A 16,522-nucleotide genomic window follows, 5' to 3' on the forward strand; every position below is an offset into this window, starting at 1 on the left:
AGGGTGTCTAACATAGGAGAAGGGACATGATTTGGTGCAGATGATGAAGCAGCTTCAATCATTTCTATATCTTTACTTCTTGCCAATCTTATTGCTCCTTGTGGTGGTAAATTGAATTGATGTATCACAAGCATTAACTCCCTCAATTGCTCTTGCATTTGTGCCATTGCACTCTTCATTTTAGCAAGTTCTGCCATGATAACTTTTAGAAAAAAAGATGTCTAATATCACTCAAGATAAATAGAAGAGAAGACTTGAGAACAAAGAAAACACTAAGGACAATATCAGTTTAGAAGAGAGTAATCTACAACTTCTAATACGCTTATGTCTTATCAAGAGAAAGAGATAATCCATTCTTAATCAAGATTAGACAAAGCTCTGATATTATAAGTGTGCTCTTGTTAATGTGTTAAGGACAAGAACTTGATAAAAACAAATAAACAATTGAGACTTTTCTCAAAGAAAGATGACAAAATAGAAATAACTCAATATGTATATTAAGAAAGAAACTTGAATGGCTATTGCCAAAAGACAAGAAAACTAGAGACCCTTGAAACTAGACTGGAAGCAAGAAAGGAATTGAGAAGAATGAAGAGGGCTTCACTCTTGTCTCTATATATACTATCTAACTAGGGATTATGTGGCAATGTTCTATAGGACCTCCAAGATGTGTTGACTTTGTAGGACACATGCTTTGACTTAAAGGCAAGTTTTTCTATGTGTGGGCTATATAGTTAGTTCGGTCTTCAAGCTAATAACATGTGTCGCACATGGCTAACTTGTTGATCACGTTTCTAATCCAAAAAATCAATTAAAGACACCTATAAAGTCAAAGCAGTGTCTATAAAGCTTCTAGAAAGCTTTCATAGTAAATATTATAGAATTAACTTACTTTTACCTACTTTTACTTACTTCTACCTATTTATATATGTAATTACTAGCTTACATGCATATGTCCGTGACAGTTGTATCTGCTCTTTTGTAGTGATGGATGCTACTAATCCATATAGTTCTATTAATTGAATTACTATTTGGTTATTATAAAATTTAAGATTAATATATGTTATTATCAAATTTAAACTTGTTATATATATATATATATACACATATACATATACATATACATACACATATATACAATAGATTTTAATAAAAAAATAACAGATATTCAATGGTAGAGAAGAATTTTGTGCATAAAAGCATGTAAGATAATTTTTTTTGAAAAAAATTAGGATCTTTAACTAATACAATTTTTAGTATAAAAAATATAGTGTGTTGCACCTTATTTCAAAATTTAAGCTTATAAAAAGTTAAAGCATCTCATAGCACTTTAAATGTAATATCTATAACTTATGATTTTAAAAAATTCATATTAATATTATTTAGTTTAGTAATTAAGAAAAGATATTTTTTATGTAAAATATGGATTAGCAAAAAAAAAAGAAAAAAAGAAAAAAAGAAGACACCTATTGCATTTAAATTCTTGAAAGCATGTGCTTGGACATATAACGATTAAAGATTGATCTAAAATTGGTAAGAATGTAGAAATTATTTTAAGACTTGCATCATTAATGGATAGTTATTTTTAATTTAAAAAACATTGTAGATGAAATGAATCATCAATATCATAAAATAATTAAAAAATATAGAAAATATAGTTTGAAATGTAGTTTTTTGTACAAATCTTCTTTGTTACTTAAATAAAAAATGAGATAATGGTAGAAAAGGTATTAGAATAAGAAATTTACATAAATTACATGTTTGAGGTGCAACCGTTTAAATAAGAAGAAATTACAAGTGTTAATGATAAACAAGGAACAATTAGAAGAGGATAAAAAAATAAAAATAAATAAAAAATGAAGACTATGTACACATGAATTATAATTGTGCAAGAGACAATCATGAGTATGTCGTGAAGGTATCAATAATGAAGAAGAAGAAGTAGAAGAAGTAGAAGAAGAGGAAATTAAACTATTAGAAGAACAAAAGAAAGGAAGAAAAAGAAGAAGAAGAAGAAGAAAAAGAATGTGCATTGTTTTGAGATGCAGAATTGAATTGTGAACTGTGAGATTGAACTTTGGCTTTATAGATTGTGCAAAAATAAAGCTGGAAACAATGGCAATGATGGTGAAACTTGATTAAATGATTTTGGAAGCTCATCTTTCACTTCAACTCTTCTATACCATTTAATTCTGTGGACATATGGAGCACTTTATAAATTTCTTGAAGATTACAATAATATTGAGAAGCTTCTTGAGTTAGAGGATGCTTTAGTTTGATATAGAATACATGTCAAATTGCTATAGAAGCTTGCCTTTTCAAATTCTTTATACAATATCTACCATGAAATGTTAAATTACAAGAATTTTTTCATATACTTTGATGGAATGTGTAAAATTGAATTTATTTTGTAATATTTGATACATGCAATCCTATTTTGTAGAATTCATAGCTCAACAAACTTTGGCACTTGTTCTTGTCAAATATTAGATAGAGAATTTCCAAAAATATGTATTTTGATTTTATTCTTTTGCTTGTATTCGTCCTTAAACTAAATAGATTATTTTAAAAAGAATAATCAAACCTATGATATGTAGGTTGATTACTACAAATTGATTCTTTATTAAATAAAATGTGGTAGAACAAGCTCATTCTTTATGAAAAAATTCAAATAATAGAATGTGTGAACTTTGATATGATTGGCACATGAAAAGAATGTAAAAAGGCTTTACATTCATCAAAAAATAGTCATTTTAAAAACCTTCATTAGACATTAATACATGGATTTGCACATGTAGATAGTATATTGTGTATTTTTTTGTTATCAATATTTTTGATGAAATTGATATTGCTAAAATATTTTGTAGAGGAGAAAAAATTAATAGAAGTCTACAACTAATATTATAGTAATGATGAAGCAAAAATGTATTGTCATGGATAAAATCAACTTGTAAAACTTTTTGTACAAAGCAGTAGAAGTGAGTGCACACAAATTTTTTGATGAAATCCAAAAGTTCACATGGAAAAAATAATATAACCTACATTAGAAAAATTCTTAAGAATTTAAATAAGTAGAATTTTTATAACTATACTTGTTTGAATAAGAATTTAAATAAGAATTTAAATAATATTTGTTGTAAAAATAATGCAAACTTTAATTTTTTTTAATAATATATCATATGTATTTTTTTAAATACTAGAAAGAACAATCCGAAATAGATTTTTGTATAAAAATTTTAAAAATTCTTTATTATCAAGAGTCGAAAACCGAGCACAAAAGACATTAAAATTCAGGCATAAATTAAAAAAATATTCCAAAATATAATACATACATTTAATCTATATATATATATATATATATATATATATATATGTGTGTATAAAAATAGGATTAGTTACAAGAATATAGATTTCTTATAATATAAAAAATTCAAATATTTTATAAATACTTAATTAATAAAAATAAACTAAAGTAGTTATGATCTTAATAAATTCCTATTAGAGCAATCTAAAAATCTTGCAAATACACCAAAATATATTTGAACTTTGTATCAACAAAATCTATTTAGCTTTTTAAAAAGCTATTTAACTTTTTAAAGTTAAAAAGCTTTTTAACTTTCTAAGGACTATAAGACTTGCTTTTTATCAACAAAATCTATTTGCACTTTTCATCAACAAAATGAGAGTCATCATTTGTAAAATTGGTGAATGAAATAAATTAAATAGATGTTATTATCTTTCAAAAATATTGAAAAATACTTAAAGATATAAAATGGATCTACAAGTATTTTTAGATTTTCTATATAGTCATACAAACGTCTCTAAGATTTTTTTTAAATCTCAAAGTTATTATAAAAGTATTTCACAATTTAGATGATTATTCAGCAAGTCTTATAGTCCTTAGAAAGTCTCTTATTATTTATAACATAATGCAAGCCTAAATCCATCTTTAGTCTTATTTTTATTATTATTGTTATATTCTAGTCTTTATTCACAATTATTTGGTTTTTTTGTGATTAATAATAACCATTTCAGGTGTTTTGTAGTTCTAAAAATAATATACTTAATTTTTTAAATTAATTAAATAATTAATTAAATAATTAATTAAATAATTAATTGATTAGGTTCTATTAAGTTAATATAGATTCATATTTTTGACAAGTAGGGGTATAGTTTTTTCAATTAGAAATATATATATATATATATATATATATATATAGAATTTCAAAATATTTTTTACATATTACAAATCATTTTTTTATTCTTATAAATTTATCAATAAAATCAATTTAATAGCTAGAAATAATGAAAAATACTTAAATTATAGTACAATGTTTTTATAATATTTTGAAATATTGATACAAGCTTATAAATTATGCAACATAAGACTAAGAAAGGTTGGTATATAAAAATCAAACTTCCAAAATTCTTAAAGAATAAGTATACTTTTAATTAAATGAAGCTTAAAAAATCTCTCAAGTGGTTTAAGTTATGTTTTATTAGAAATATTATTTTTCAATAATGAAAAAAATAAATCAATGCCATATTGGCTGTTGTTTTAAATAAAAAAATTTAAGTTATATTATGCTCTAAAACTTTCAACTTAAGGTTCAGGTTGCAGTTTTCTGAAATTAACAGATAATCTAAGTTTTTTCTAGTTTTCATGTAGTTCTTAGGTAAGTAATAATTTATCATAATTTGAGTAAAATACTCATATTAAAAAAATCACAATAAATAGTTTGGTTGAAATAAATAAAATTATAGTCTTTATATTAAGGTTATTAATAAATTGGTAACAGAATCCTCTATGAGCTTAAAGTAAAAAATAAATTATGATATTAATTGATTTTACAATCAAATTATAAAACACATCATACTTATCTTTTTAAAAAATATTGTTTCTTTCTTGATGATTTAAATAAAAAGCAATTTATATTTTCTCATGGTCTTCAAATCATGTTTAAGTACTTATAACAAAACAAGTATTTTTTTTTTTTTTTTTTTTTTTTTCATTAGCAATAAAATCTCTTATCAAGCTACATTAACAATTTTGTAGACTTGAACACCACTGTAAACGTATGAAAAAGAAAAATATGTAATGAGTATTTTTTGACATATAAGTAAATTTTTATAAACATAGCTCAATAATTTCCAACAGTTCCTTATTGAATTCTCTATTAGAATAAGACATACTTTTACAAGCAGCAACTTTCACATATTTTTGGAACCTTCTAAACTTTTTTAAAAAATACAATGAAATACAATAAAATGTTTTTTTTTTTTTTTTTTTAATATTTAAAAGTTTTTTCATAACATTTCTACAAAAGACTGCCAAACAAGACTTGTCAGTACCTTATAAAATCAACAATTATCAACATAAACACAACAACTTCCATTTGCAAAGTGTCAAATTTCCCTGCACCTTTGCATGGACATGTTTTGCAGCGGACCATTAATTAGCAAAACAGGGTTGCGACACCTTTTCACATGATGTTTATGGTTTTCTTCCTGATGTGATCCATACAAACTCCATATCAACAGAATAAAATATGCACAAAGACCTTCAGTTCTGCAGCAAGTCAGCCCTTGTAATTCTTCATTGTGCTGGTTAACTTGGCCATGATCCAACTCAGTTTCTGCCTTGGATGACACATGCCACCCAAATGAGGTTGATGGATAGGCAGCCTGGCTTAACAGTTGCTAGAAGCCTGCAAATTGGGGTACGTCTTTTTTACAGTGGAAAACACCATTTCAGTTCCACGCGGAACTTGGATAAAAGCAGCTCTTCTGAACAAGGTTACCTTCATCGCCTCTTAGTGGAGGCAGCCAAGTGCAGTTGGGTCAAGTGTGAGAAGAAGAGGGATCATCTGTACGTTTTCTTAAACTGGGTCTGTTTTTTCTGCCAACAATTCAGCTCACAAACTGAAGTTTTCGACGTCGAAATGTAGCCACTACAGTACCTTGTTCTGGACACCACCATAGAGTGTATTCTTATCTTGTTATCGTCTTTGTTTTTTTGTTTTTTTTTTTAATCTTTTTAATGCAACGTTCTTAAGCTCATGACGGGAAAACATAATGCTAGTAGCTACCCCAAGCCACGTTTCTTTATGGGTGAAACTTAGAGGTTGGTTGAGGCCAGAGATTGAACTTTTATGAGTCCAGGTCGGGGGTTGATAAAAAAGTGCATTGAAAACGCCGTGTGTAAGCTTTCGATTCCACGTTGATGATTTCCACCTGATTTCTGCAGGAAAAATCTACTCTCTGAGGACTCGCAAAGTCTCCCTCTAGTTCACCATGTTATGGCATTCTGTGGCGTTGTAACCTGACGTTGCCGACTGAAGCATAACCTCCAAATTCAAGCCTCATAGGGAGGTGCACGATTTGCTCCATCTCGTAAAGAACTGCTTGAACTCTAGACACCTATAAAATATCTGCATACAATCTCTACTAGATCTACTTTAGATGATCTACTTTGCCGCAGAATTTCCACTAAAACCCGCAAGTGTGAAGCCAACGAGCTAAACATTTGAAAATTAGCACGCCGTGCTGATCAGTGCGAGATTGGGTTCTCTCGGTGGCAGCGACACCAGATAATTTTCTGAACCGAAAACAAATTAGGAAAAAAACATTTCTGCAACTTTGCAGAGGACTAGATACAGACCAGGTAGAGAGCAACAGCTTGTCTGCACCCTGCCTATTCCTACTTTGCAAGGGCATGTCAACGAGCAAATGGACAAGACATCGACGTGACACTTTGGTACATCAAAGCCTGTGTTACTTAGCAACTCTGCCAGCCCAGGCGGTTCTGGACTCATCTCACCATCCTATCCAGAGAAAAACCCACATTCAAGCTCCAGTGCATCACTTACTCGTCCTGCCTCACCGAATGGTAATGCATCGCCAGAATCCTTACTTCGTAGAATTTACTTTGTGTTTGCACAATCGGGCCGGTATGATTCGGTTGAAGCAATCATACTGTTGCTTGCCTTGAATGCGTCAGTGTCGACGGATAATGTTTTTAATCTAGACATATTTGAATCCGCGACCAGGCGATATGGACTCAAATTCGGGCTGTAGATCCGTCGTCCACACGAAACATTTTGCTCTCGCAGTAGGATACAGACACCAACTATATTCAAGTTGGGAATATTGTTTTGGAGAAACCCACGTCTTGAGCGGGAGGTAATCTGCATTTTTGAGTCGGAAAGTTGTCAAGCGTTATCATTCCCCCTTACCTGGAACCCGATACTGTTTTGGTTAACTGTGAAAACCTTCAGCTTCATCTTGTTCTCAATTTATGTAAAGAAGTCCATAGTTCGAGAAAAAAACAGTCTCGAAAGTGACTCTTTCCCATCTCACCTAACGCGAGTTGTTTATTTTACATCAAGACTTTATTGCAAGCAATCGTTTCGACGTAAAAGCTATCGACAGACTCTGTTAATTTCCTTCAAAATCGTAGCTATTTGGTGGCTTGGAGCGAGTGGCCTTTGTGCAATTGACGTATCCTTATCAAGGAGACATTAGACTTTACGTGCGCGAAGTCTCCATCTGCTCTGCGCAGGTGCCATTAGTTTTTAAAGAGTTGCTTATCCAGTTCCACCTCCTCTCTGAGGTAAAACAGTGATCTGCGGCTCTACGCTTTCTCGTCTTTTCCAGACTGTGGCACCTCGGGGGTTGCGACTTGCACATGAGAACAGTAGAAACCGTAGGGTTTATTCTCCTCCATCAGTACGTAAGACGCACAAGTGCTCCTCATTGCTTATTCAGGGATTCGGCTGACAGTTGCTGCTAGAATATTCATTTTTCTCTCAACAATTCAGAGGTTTCCAAAAGTTCGCTGCTTCTGACTCAATTGGGAGACAAAGCTGCGATTATTTCGAACAGTTCCTAGCCTGGCGATTTTAGACCATTTTCTCTGGCCTTGGAATTCAATAGTTACTTTTCCGCGTTGAGCGACCAAGGGAATCCATATTTGAGGTACTTTACACAAGAGTGAATGCACTCTTAGCTTGTGATTTGATGAACATCTGAGAATTACTCATCACCTACTCATCCTTGTAACTCTTGAAAACTCGAATCTATTTTCGAGGTTCTACAGATCGAATTCATAGAGCCAGATCGGACTGTTATTGGTAGCTGATTCGCAGTGATGACTTGGTTTACAAGTGAACAGTTGAAATTGTCTTCCTTCGGTCCCCTTCGAGTCATTTTGACCTCCACTTACGTGTTCACGTAGCTCGCGTTGCCGTGCAGTTATAACAGCTGAATGCCAAACCAGAATCCTTCCATTAGAAGGATTGAAATAACAATTACAGGGCACACCTTGTAGCAGCATAAAGCTACAGAAAATGAATAATTATACTGATCACGAACCATAGCATCTAGCAGCATTTGGCACTTCGATTTTGTTAGTAAAAATCTTGTCGCATATCAAACGATATTATCGGTTTACAGTTGACTGTCAAGGCAGCAAAAAAAGAGGTTACAACTGTTGATCAAACATGAAACCTCGTGAAACTCCTCTCGTACCTTCAATCTCTAGATAATTCTTGTCCTGGAACGCTAATGTTGATTTCACTACTGAAAGCGTAGTGAGAGAAGGATCCTCCAATCGGTAAAGCCTGCGGAAGATGCAGTGATACTCTTAACCAAACCACCGTGTAACTTGCGTGATTTGACCTACCATTGTTTTCAAGTCACACTAACGACGCAGATCAAAAATTCTAGTTGTAGGCAGGAGATTTGAAACGTGGGTACTCAGTTTCGAGATGGTCAAGAACTGGATTATAGATAATCACTTCTGCGAGTGTAGTTTCGTTGTACTACTAGTATGTATGTTCTGGCATTGACCTGCGTCATTTGTAACGGATATCTTCAGTCCGCTGAGCACAATTTGTATGCATCTCCATCATTGCCTTCTGAGGTTGCCTGAAAATGCTAAACGTGGTACCGGACTTAACATTTGACAGAAAAGTAAGCCAGTGTCATGGACTACCCCGACGTTGTTGAATTCTCAACGTCAAAAACTTTCTGGAACTCCGAGGATGCCCTCCTTGATTCCTTCTACAAACCTCTAGCCTCCACAATGGCTTCGATGGAAGGCTCGTGCTGTTCAACGTTACTATTCCCATCAACTAGCTCGACATGCGACAATGGAGGCAATAATAAAGTGTTTAAAAGACCGTATCAACAGACCATCCTTGACGAGAAATTTGAAGGTGGCGCGGAATCAAGAGGAATATCTGAGTCATGCTGTGCGAATGCTTCAGCTGGTAGTGTGGTCGACACTTCTCAATGTTCGTGGATTTCGGGGTCGCCACTATTTCATGGCGCTGAAGGGGTGAGATCGGAAAACTGCTGTGGAAAACCCTAGTGCTTTTGCAGAAGATCAATCTGCTTGCTTCCATCTATAAAACTTGTCCATGTAACCTGTCTTCTTGATTCTGAGGTCGTCACGAACTCATATGCGTCGACTAGTTTCCAGTTTAGCTGCTCAATATCAATTTGAAAAAACGTTGGAACTTCACAGAGCCATTAGTCATGATTTTTATGATACTTGAAATCACCGACTCATATATGCACAGAAGCATAAGGCACTGAATGCGGTAATCATTGAGAAGTTCTTCAGATTATTAGATGTTTTATTTTCTAAATCAAGTTTCTTCTAATTGTGCACGTTGGCTCTTGCCAGATGCAGTTTTGCGAGATTTTTGACAACGCCGGTCTTAGGGTTCAATTCCATCACCGTGACGTTAGTCATACACAAGACCAACTCGGAGCTTTCAATTCGTCTGCCCATGTTGGTTCCGATTCCTCTATACCTCGAGATTTTGACCATGACTTTGATTCTCAGGCATTCCACAACCCCCTTATGCAACAATCCAGTTTCCGACATCCTGAATTTGACCTCCAATTAGTAACGAAGCAACGCAATGCCAAAGCTTCTTGGCTATCGCCCAGATTCCATGCGAGCATGTCCTTGGACTTGAGGGAAATGCCTCACAACAAGCATCCAGGTTCACAATGCAGCACCACAGCAGGATTTACCAAGGTCCTGCATGGTGCGGAGCCAGCCTCTAGTGATCACAACATGGAAAGTTTTGGTCGATTGACAATTGCAGCCAGCGATGAGAGCAAGAACATTAAGTCCCACGAAGCAAATGCCCCAAGTGAGGGAGCCACTCCATCTGTCTCGGGAATGCATGAAGGAAGTGGCATCATGCACAATTTGGAGCCTAAACGAAAGAGGTCTAAAACCCAGAAACACGGAGATGAAGTGGAGAGCCAACGGATGACACACATTGCTGTAGAAAGGAACCGCAGGAAGCAGATGAACGAGCATTTGACTGCTCTTCGTGCTCTCATGCCAGGTTACTTCATCCAGAAGGTATGTTCAATCTCCAAAAAACTGTGTGGAAGTCTTAACAAACGATGTCCTTCTTTTAAATGTGAATGGAGGTTTAAATGTGTGCAGCAAACCCAAAAACATAGGTTTTAGACTCTCAAGATTTCTGCGTTGATGTAATGCACTGACAGGGCGATCAAGCATCCATCATTGGGGGAGCCATTGAATTCGTCAGGGAACTCGAGCACCTACTGCATTGCCTTCAAGCACAAAAGCGACAGCGAGCGCAGAGCGACATTTCAAACCTCGGGAACCCTTCGATTTGTCCACCAGCAATGCCAAGCCTTGATCAACTTCATCGGACACTGCCCCCTCTGTCATTCATCAATTCCCAGGTAATTCAAGACCTCTCTTTCCATTCACAAGCCGACATGTCGCGATTTCATTGAGCCTTCTTGCGTTTCGATTGGAATGAAATCTTTTCCCAGGCTATTTTCCATTTTCGGTAGATACCTCCCAGGAAAAATAAATAAATAAAAGGATTGGAACTCAGAACCTTCAATATTGTTGTTCACGGCAAAAATCCTCTCTTCTTCTCTGCAGAGACTTACGGATCAAAGCTCATTTTCGCAGGGAGTGTCCACAGACACCCACAGCAGCAGCAACACCACACGAAACTCACACAACTCGAGGTTCTACTCACCTCACCGGCTACCAGTGTCGCCAACCCTTCTTCCAGCACCCCCATCAAGCCCCACACTGGACACGAAATCATGGGGGAGGCGAAGTCGGACCAGGCGAGCGTGAATGTGAAGATGGTGAGAATCGACCAAGCCCTGGTGAAGGTCTTAGCGCCGCGGCGAAGCGGTCAGCTGCTGCGCACAGTGATGGCCCTGGAGGGCTTGGCCCTGACGGTGCTGCACACCAACATCACCACCGTCCACCACACGGTCTTATTCTCGTTCCATGTGCACATGGGTCTCCTCTGCCGCATGAGCGTGAAAGAGATCGCCACAGTTTTGCACGGGACGTTCAGCAGCTCCCCGCCGCACTCCCTACAGTAGTTTTCAGGTGCGGATCCGTCGAAGGAACCAGCCCATCCTTCGATCGACCCGGCATTCCAACTGAAGATGAGGACCAATCGGTACAGCTTACCAGAATCGCGACGACTTGACGATGCAGGAGACTTCGATCTAATCCCGTTCTCGTGCGGAGCCGTGACGCTGCTCTCGCCGTGCGACGCGACGCTCGTCGCCAGCGTCGACGGGTCACGTATCGCTAGTTGGCGAGTGCTACCACTACGCATTTTTATTTTTTTATTTTTATTTTTTGAAATGTATGGAGGATGAATTCGACTTTCGTTTGTGTTTTTTTTACTTATGTTACGCGATTTTGTTTCTTGCGTGACACTATATCATTTGTGAGTCTGTATTTTATAATATGTAAGATTTTTTTTTTTTTTTTTTTTGGGCTTATGAAGCTAATTTTTTTAAAATGAAATTATTATTTATTTTCATTGTGATCTGTTTATTTTGGACGGTATTTTTCATGTGCCTTAATTTCATAGACGCTTAAACTTTCAACAATCTTCTAAAAATAAAAAGTAGCTACAAGCCAACCATGCTTATTATTAGAGCACTTTGTTACGTGTAAAGTGTTATGCATTATTCTAATAATTTCTAATATCACAATAATATTTTTTTTTAAAGTAATATGTATAAGAATGCAACATACAATTTCCTATGTGAAAAGACATTCTCTATCAAATCTAAACCGAATGCTTTAAATATCTGACAATATACCTTATTTATTAATACACAATATCCAACAAAAAATCATTTGCATCTAGATACAAAATGGTAGATTTTGTTTGTCTAAATTCATATTGATTTGTGATATAAAAAAAACATAACTAGTTTACTCTCAAATAAAGAAGTTTCTCTAATATTATATTTAATAAATATTTTAAAAATCATTTTAATTATATCAAAATATTGAATATATATATATATATATATATATGTTAATTAGTATTTTTTCCTCATTTGTTTTAAGGTTAATTTTTTATTAATTTATTTTTTTATAAAAGCTCTAATCCAACGTTTCACTATTTTGCTTACCTTTGAAAGCTTACACAATGAACCAAAGAAACACATGTACAATACATTTTATTTTTACAAGAGATGTTTATAACATAAATATATTAAACTTGATATTACATAAGACTCTGATGTTTATAACATTCACCTAAATTTATAAATGCTGTTGAAAATTATAATTTATATCAAATAATAAAAATTATATATATTAGTATGTAAAATGTGTCATTTAAAAAAATATTCAAACCTTTTATGAACTTATACTTTGTCATACATTTGTCTTATTGGTGCTTTGTAATTTTAATACTTAAATTAACTGTAATATATTTAGGATGGCCATTCAACGTATAATTTTTTATTGAAATCAAGTTATTCAAATTTCATGATTCTATTGATTCAAATGTGTCTATTAGTTCATATACATCAACTTTGCTTGTTTGTTGTAATTTTGCAAAAATACTAACCAATTTGATGGAAGTGATATATTGTAAAATAAAAACTTCAGGCATAATATGATTTTTAAATTCAAGTTAATCTTAAAAAGCCACAACAAGAAGAAAAGCTACAACAACAAATTGACAATAGTGCCCAACACCAAATCCAACATATGGTAAGAAGTCCTTGAACAATACAATACTTCATTGCTTTCTTGTTCTTATTCTTCTTCCTATATTTTTTTTTTGGAATTCATTCAACATTCTATTTAACTATTTAATAAGTTTATCAAAATCTCTCAAATGTATTTTTGAATCATTTTTTTTATTTCTTTCCCACAACCAAAAAAAACCATGATGCATGGTAGTATACCAATTTGACGAAGGATGAGATTGTTCTCTCGTGCACAACAATCAACAAAGGCCAAAAGAGGGGGAGAGAATATTCCATTTAACGAATATTCTTTTCCCATCATGCATTGGACAGACTGATTCTCTGCTTAACAAAGTAATACACAAATCTGAGAGAATAAATCATAAAAACAATAATCATACAAACAATAGCAATAACAGGGTTCTTTAAATATTTAGTAGAAAATCATTAAATCCATTTTTTAGACCTTGGTTTTGATTTTACATTAAGAAATAAAGTAGGAATAATACATGACATACTGTGACTATTATATGATCTTTATTTATTTATTTATTTATTTAATAATTTATGATGCTTCATCTGTAAAAACAAGCAAATGAGCATTGTGAAAGTTCTTAAATTGAAAATCAAAACAAATATGACCACCACTGATTATAAATAAGAATTTTCTACTATACGTGAAAAACTAAGACCATTTTATAAATTACAACAACAATCATAAGTTAATAGCTTGCATTCATTTTTATTTTTCAAGTACCCACCTAGACATTAGGAATCAAAGAAAAAAGCTAAACATTCAAATTAACTAAATATAGATTGGAATTTGAGATATGCAATTTTCCAAAAATTATCACCAAAAGCATCACAGAACAAGGTTTGTCACAAGTATTAAGAATGTTGAAAAGCTTCAAATTATAAATAATATTGAAAATTTCAGAGAACTAAGTAACATGAACTTCATAATTTTCTGAAGTGCATCAAGAATCAAAAGAGTGCTTTTACTAAAAGTATCTGATCATTTTGAGTTTATATACTTCTATGACACAATTTTGATAAACTTCATATAAAACAAATAATAAAGATGTAAACGTGGGACAAAAAGATATTTTTCTAGGTCAATAGTTCATTTTTATTTATTTTTAGTACTACTATATCAATTTAAATAAGAAGCTTTTCTAAAATAATAGAAAAAATTAACTAAAAACATTTTCAAAGCAAGATAATAGCCAAGGCTTATAAGAACCACTAAACAAAATGACACAAGCCATTACTTGTAGAAATGATATATTATTATGAATGTAGACGTGTTCTGTTATGTCTGGATACATTAACACATGGTCCAAAATGACTCCAAAGTGAATACCAAAATGCGTATTCAACTTATTTGCTTGCATAATCTTCCTCGTGGGATGATGCCACCATTTCATGCATGCACTTTCACAGCCCAGACTTGTACCGTCTCACCGTGCTCGCGGCGGACTGGCATAAATCTTCCTCGTCCTCGTCTTCGTCCTCCTCCTCCACTACAGCGTATTCGAGGCTCGATGAGGGGTCGGGAAACCTGGTGGTGGAAACTGATACCGATCCTTCTATTTCGAGATATCGTGGTGTCTGTGATGCAGATTCCAAACGAACTCTACAGTTTGTGTATCAAACTCCGTCATCTGAAACCCTTATGCCGCTATAACGGCCACTCGAAGTCTGGGCTGCCGCTTCGAGGGTGATGGATTTCGATCAGGTTTACTTCGTTGGTTCGTCTGAGAGAGCAAGACTGGCCACAAGATTAGACGCTTTGGATCTGGCACGCTTTGTCGGCACAACGGATCTGGGTTAGAATTCCTGCAACTTGAGGATAATATTAGTTTGTTTCTTTTACCGTAGGGTGATCAGTCTACTCACAAGTGCCCTGAAGCCTACGGATGTGCTGGGAACATGAATCAACATTTACCAGCACATATTAATGGCAAGTGATTCAGGATAACGATGGGCCCAGCGATTGTACCGTACGCTGTTCCAGTCTTGATCAGATATGGGCCAGATCGGAATCTAGATATGGAACTCTGAATGACGTCAAGTTACAGAAACGAAGGCGAGTCAAGCTCATGAGGACTTGCGACGGTTTGTCACAGTGGTGACCATGAACGCACACGCCATGGCAAGGAGATGACTGCTCTGAAGCTATGCTACTCACAACCACTGGTTGAGAGGAATCAGTTTAAAACTTCGGACCGGAGGGCAATTGGAAGTCATGTGATGTCATCAGAGCTGCTGCGCCACCGCTCGTTACGGGCAGATCGTGCCTAGAAAAGAGATAAAGCTATTTTTATATATTACCGACTCTTCTAAGGTCGGTACATATGTGGCTGAAAACTCTTTGTTGTTGAACTTCGGTTACCATTATTTCAAAAGTCATTCTCGAACATCTAAACCGGCTTGGCTTTTCTTATTTTGGACCCTGTCATGACTCTAAGAACTGCTTACCTCGAGAGACCTTCATGTAGTATTTCTTGCATTCATTTACTGATCAGGTTGATAGGCTTTATAAGTCACTTGAATTTCAAAACTCTTATTTTTGTTTTGGGATAGATATGTTTCTTGGCAGAGGTTGACTAACATGGACTGTTTAAACTAGTCTGAAAGCTTCACAGCATTTGCATAGTTATTATTGTATTTGTTGAACTTGGTTTGGACATCTGCTTGAAATCTTTCAAGCATTATATGTTAGTTTTGAGTGATTTGAATTTGCACATTGAAGTGAAATGAACTTTGCTTTCATTCTAATGCCAAGACTCTTCCTTTAAGAGTAATGGATAAGGAGCTTGATTCAACAATTTTGTAGCAAGTTTCAATTCTAATCACTCAATATGAACATATAATATTTGAAATATTTTAGAGAGATGTCTAAATCAAGTTCATAAACAAGCATAATAATTCAGAGAGATTTTCCCAAGGACACTCTCACTTAACTACAGGTATGTATATATTCACTTGATTCATATCTTGGTGTACGTGGTTTTTGTGTTTGCTAACAACAAATAGAGCTTCTGAGTGAATCCATTCAAGTAGAACATAGAGAATTTCCTTTAGAAGTTTTCACGTTTTGCAGCATGCATTGCTTCCAGAACGATGGTTTGTTTTTCCTAGATTGACATTTGTGATCGACAGTAGACTAATCAATTTCCTGCTGCCTTCCAATCCAACTAGCTTTCTTTCCTGGCCTGCCTCTATACGCTTCCTGCGTACGTTCTCTTGTGGCAAACACCTTGATCGCGAGATAAAGTCTAGAGTGAAAGTTGACCACCTCTATCTGCAGCATTTGAATATCCCTGTCTCACGCCGTGGTTCCTTGTTTCAACGAGAGAACAATCGGAGTATCGATCACCCCGCTACACTATTTCGAACGAGGTTTGATTTTCGTCTGCGAAGTCAGTGGTCTAGATGACACCACATCCCGAGCGGCCGTGTCGGTGCATCTGCACAAAGTAGGTAA

The 16,522-nt window shown here is 34.4% G+C and overlaps 1 non-coding gene across 1 annotated transcript; it reads left to right on the forward strand.

The window, feature by feature from the left end:
- Positions 1–7,442: 7,442 nt before the first annotated feature.
- LOC112295936 (uncharacterized) lies at positions 7,443–12,219 on the forward strand. The gene is made up of 4 exons (XR_016498698.1): positions 7,443–9,340; positions 9,692–10,387; positions 10,537–10,740; positions 10,949–12,219. It is a non-coding gene; the product is annotated as an uncharacterized LOC112295936 (transcript).
- Positions 12,220–16,522: the final 4,303 nt, after the last annotated feature.

The sequence above is a fragment of the Physcomitrium patens genome, chromosome 19 (assembly GCF_059467195.1).
Source record: "Physcomitrium patens ecotype Gransden chromosome 19, ASM5946719v1, whole genome shotgun sequence".
Taxonomy (NCBI): Eukaryota; Viridiplantae; Streptophyta; class Bryopsida; order Funariales; family Funariaceae; genus Physcomitrium; species Physcomitrium patens.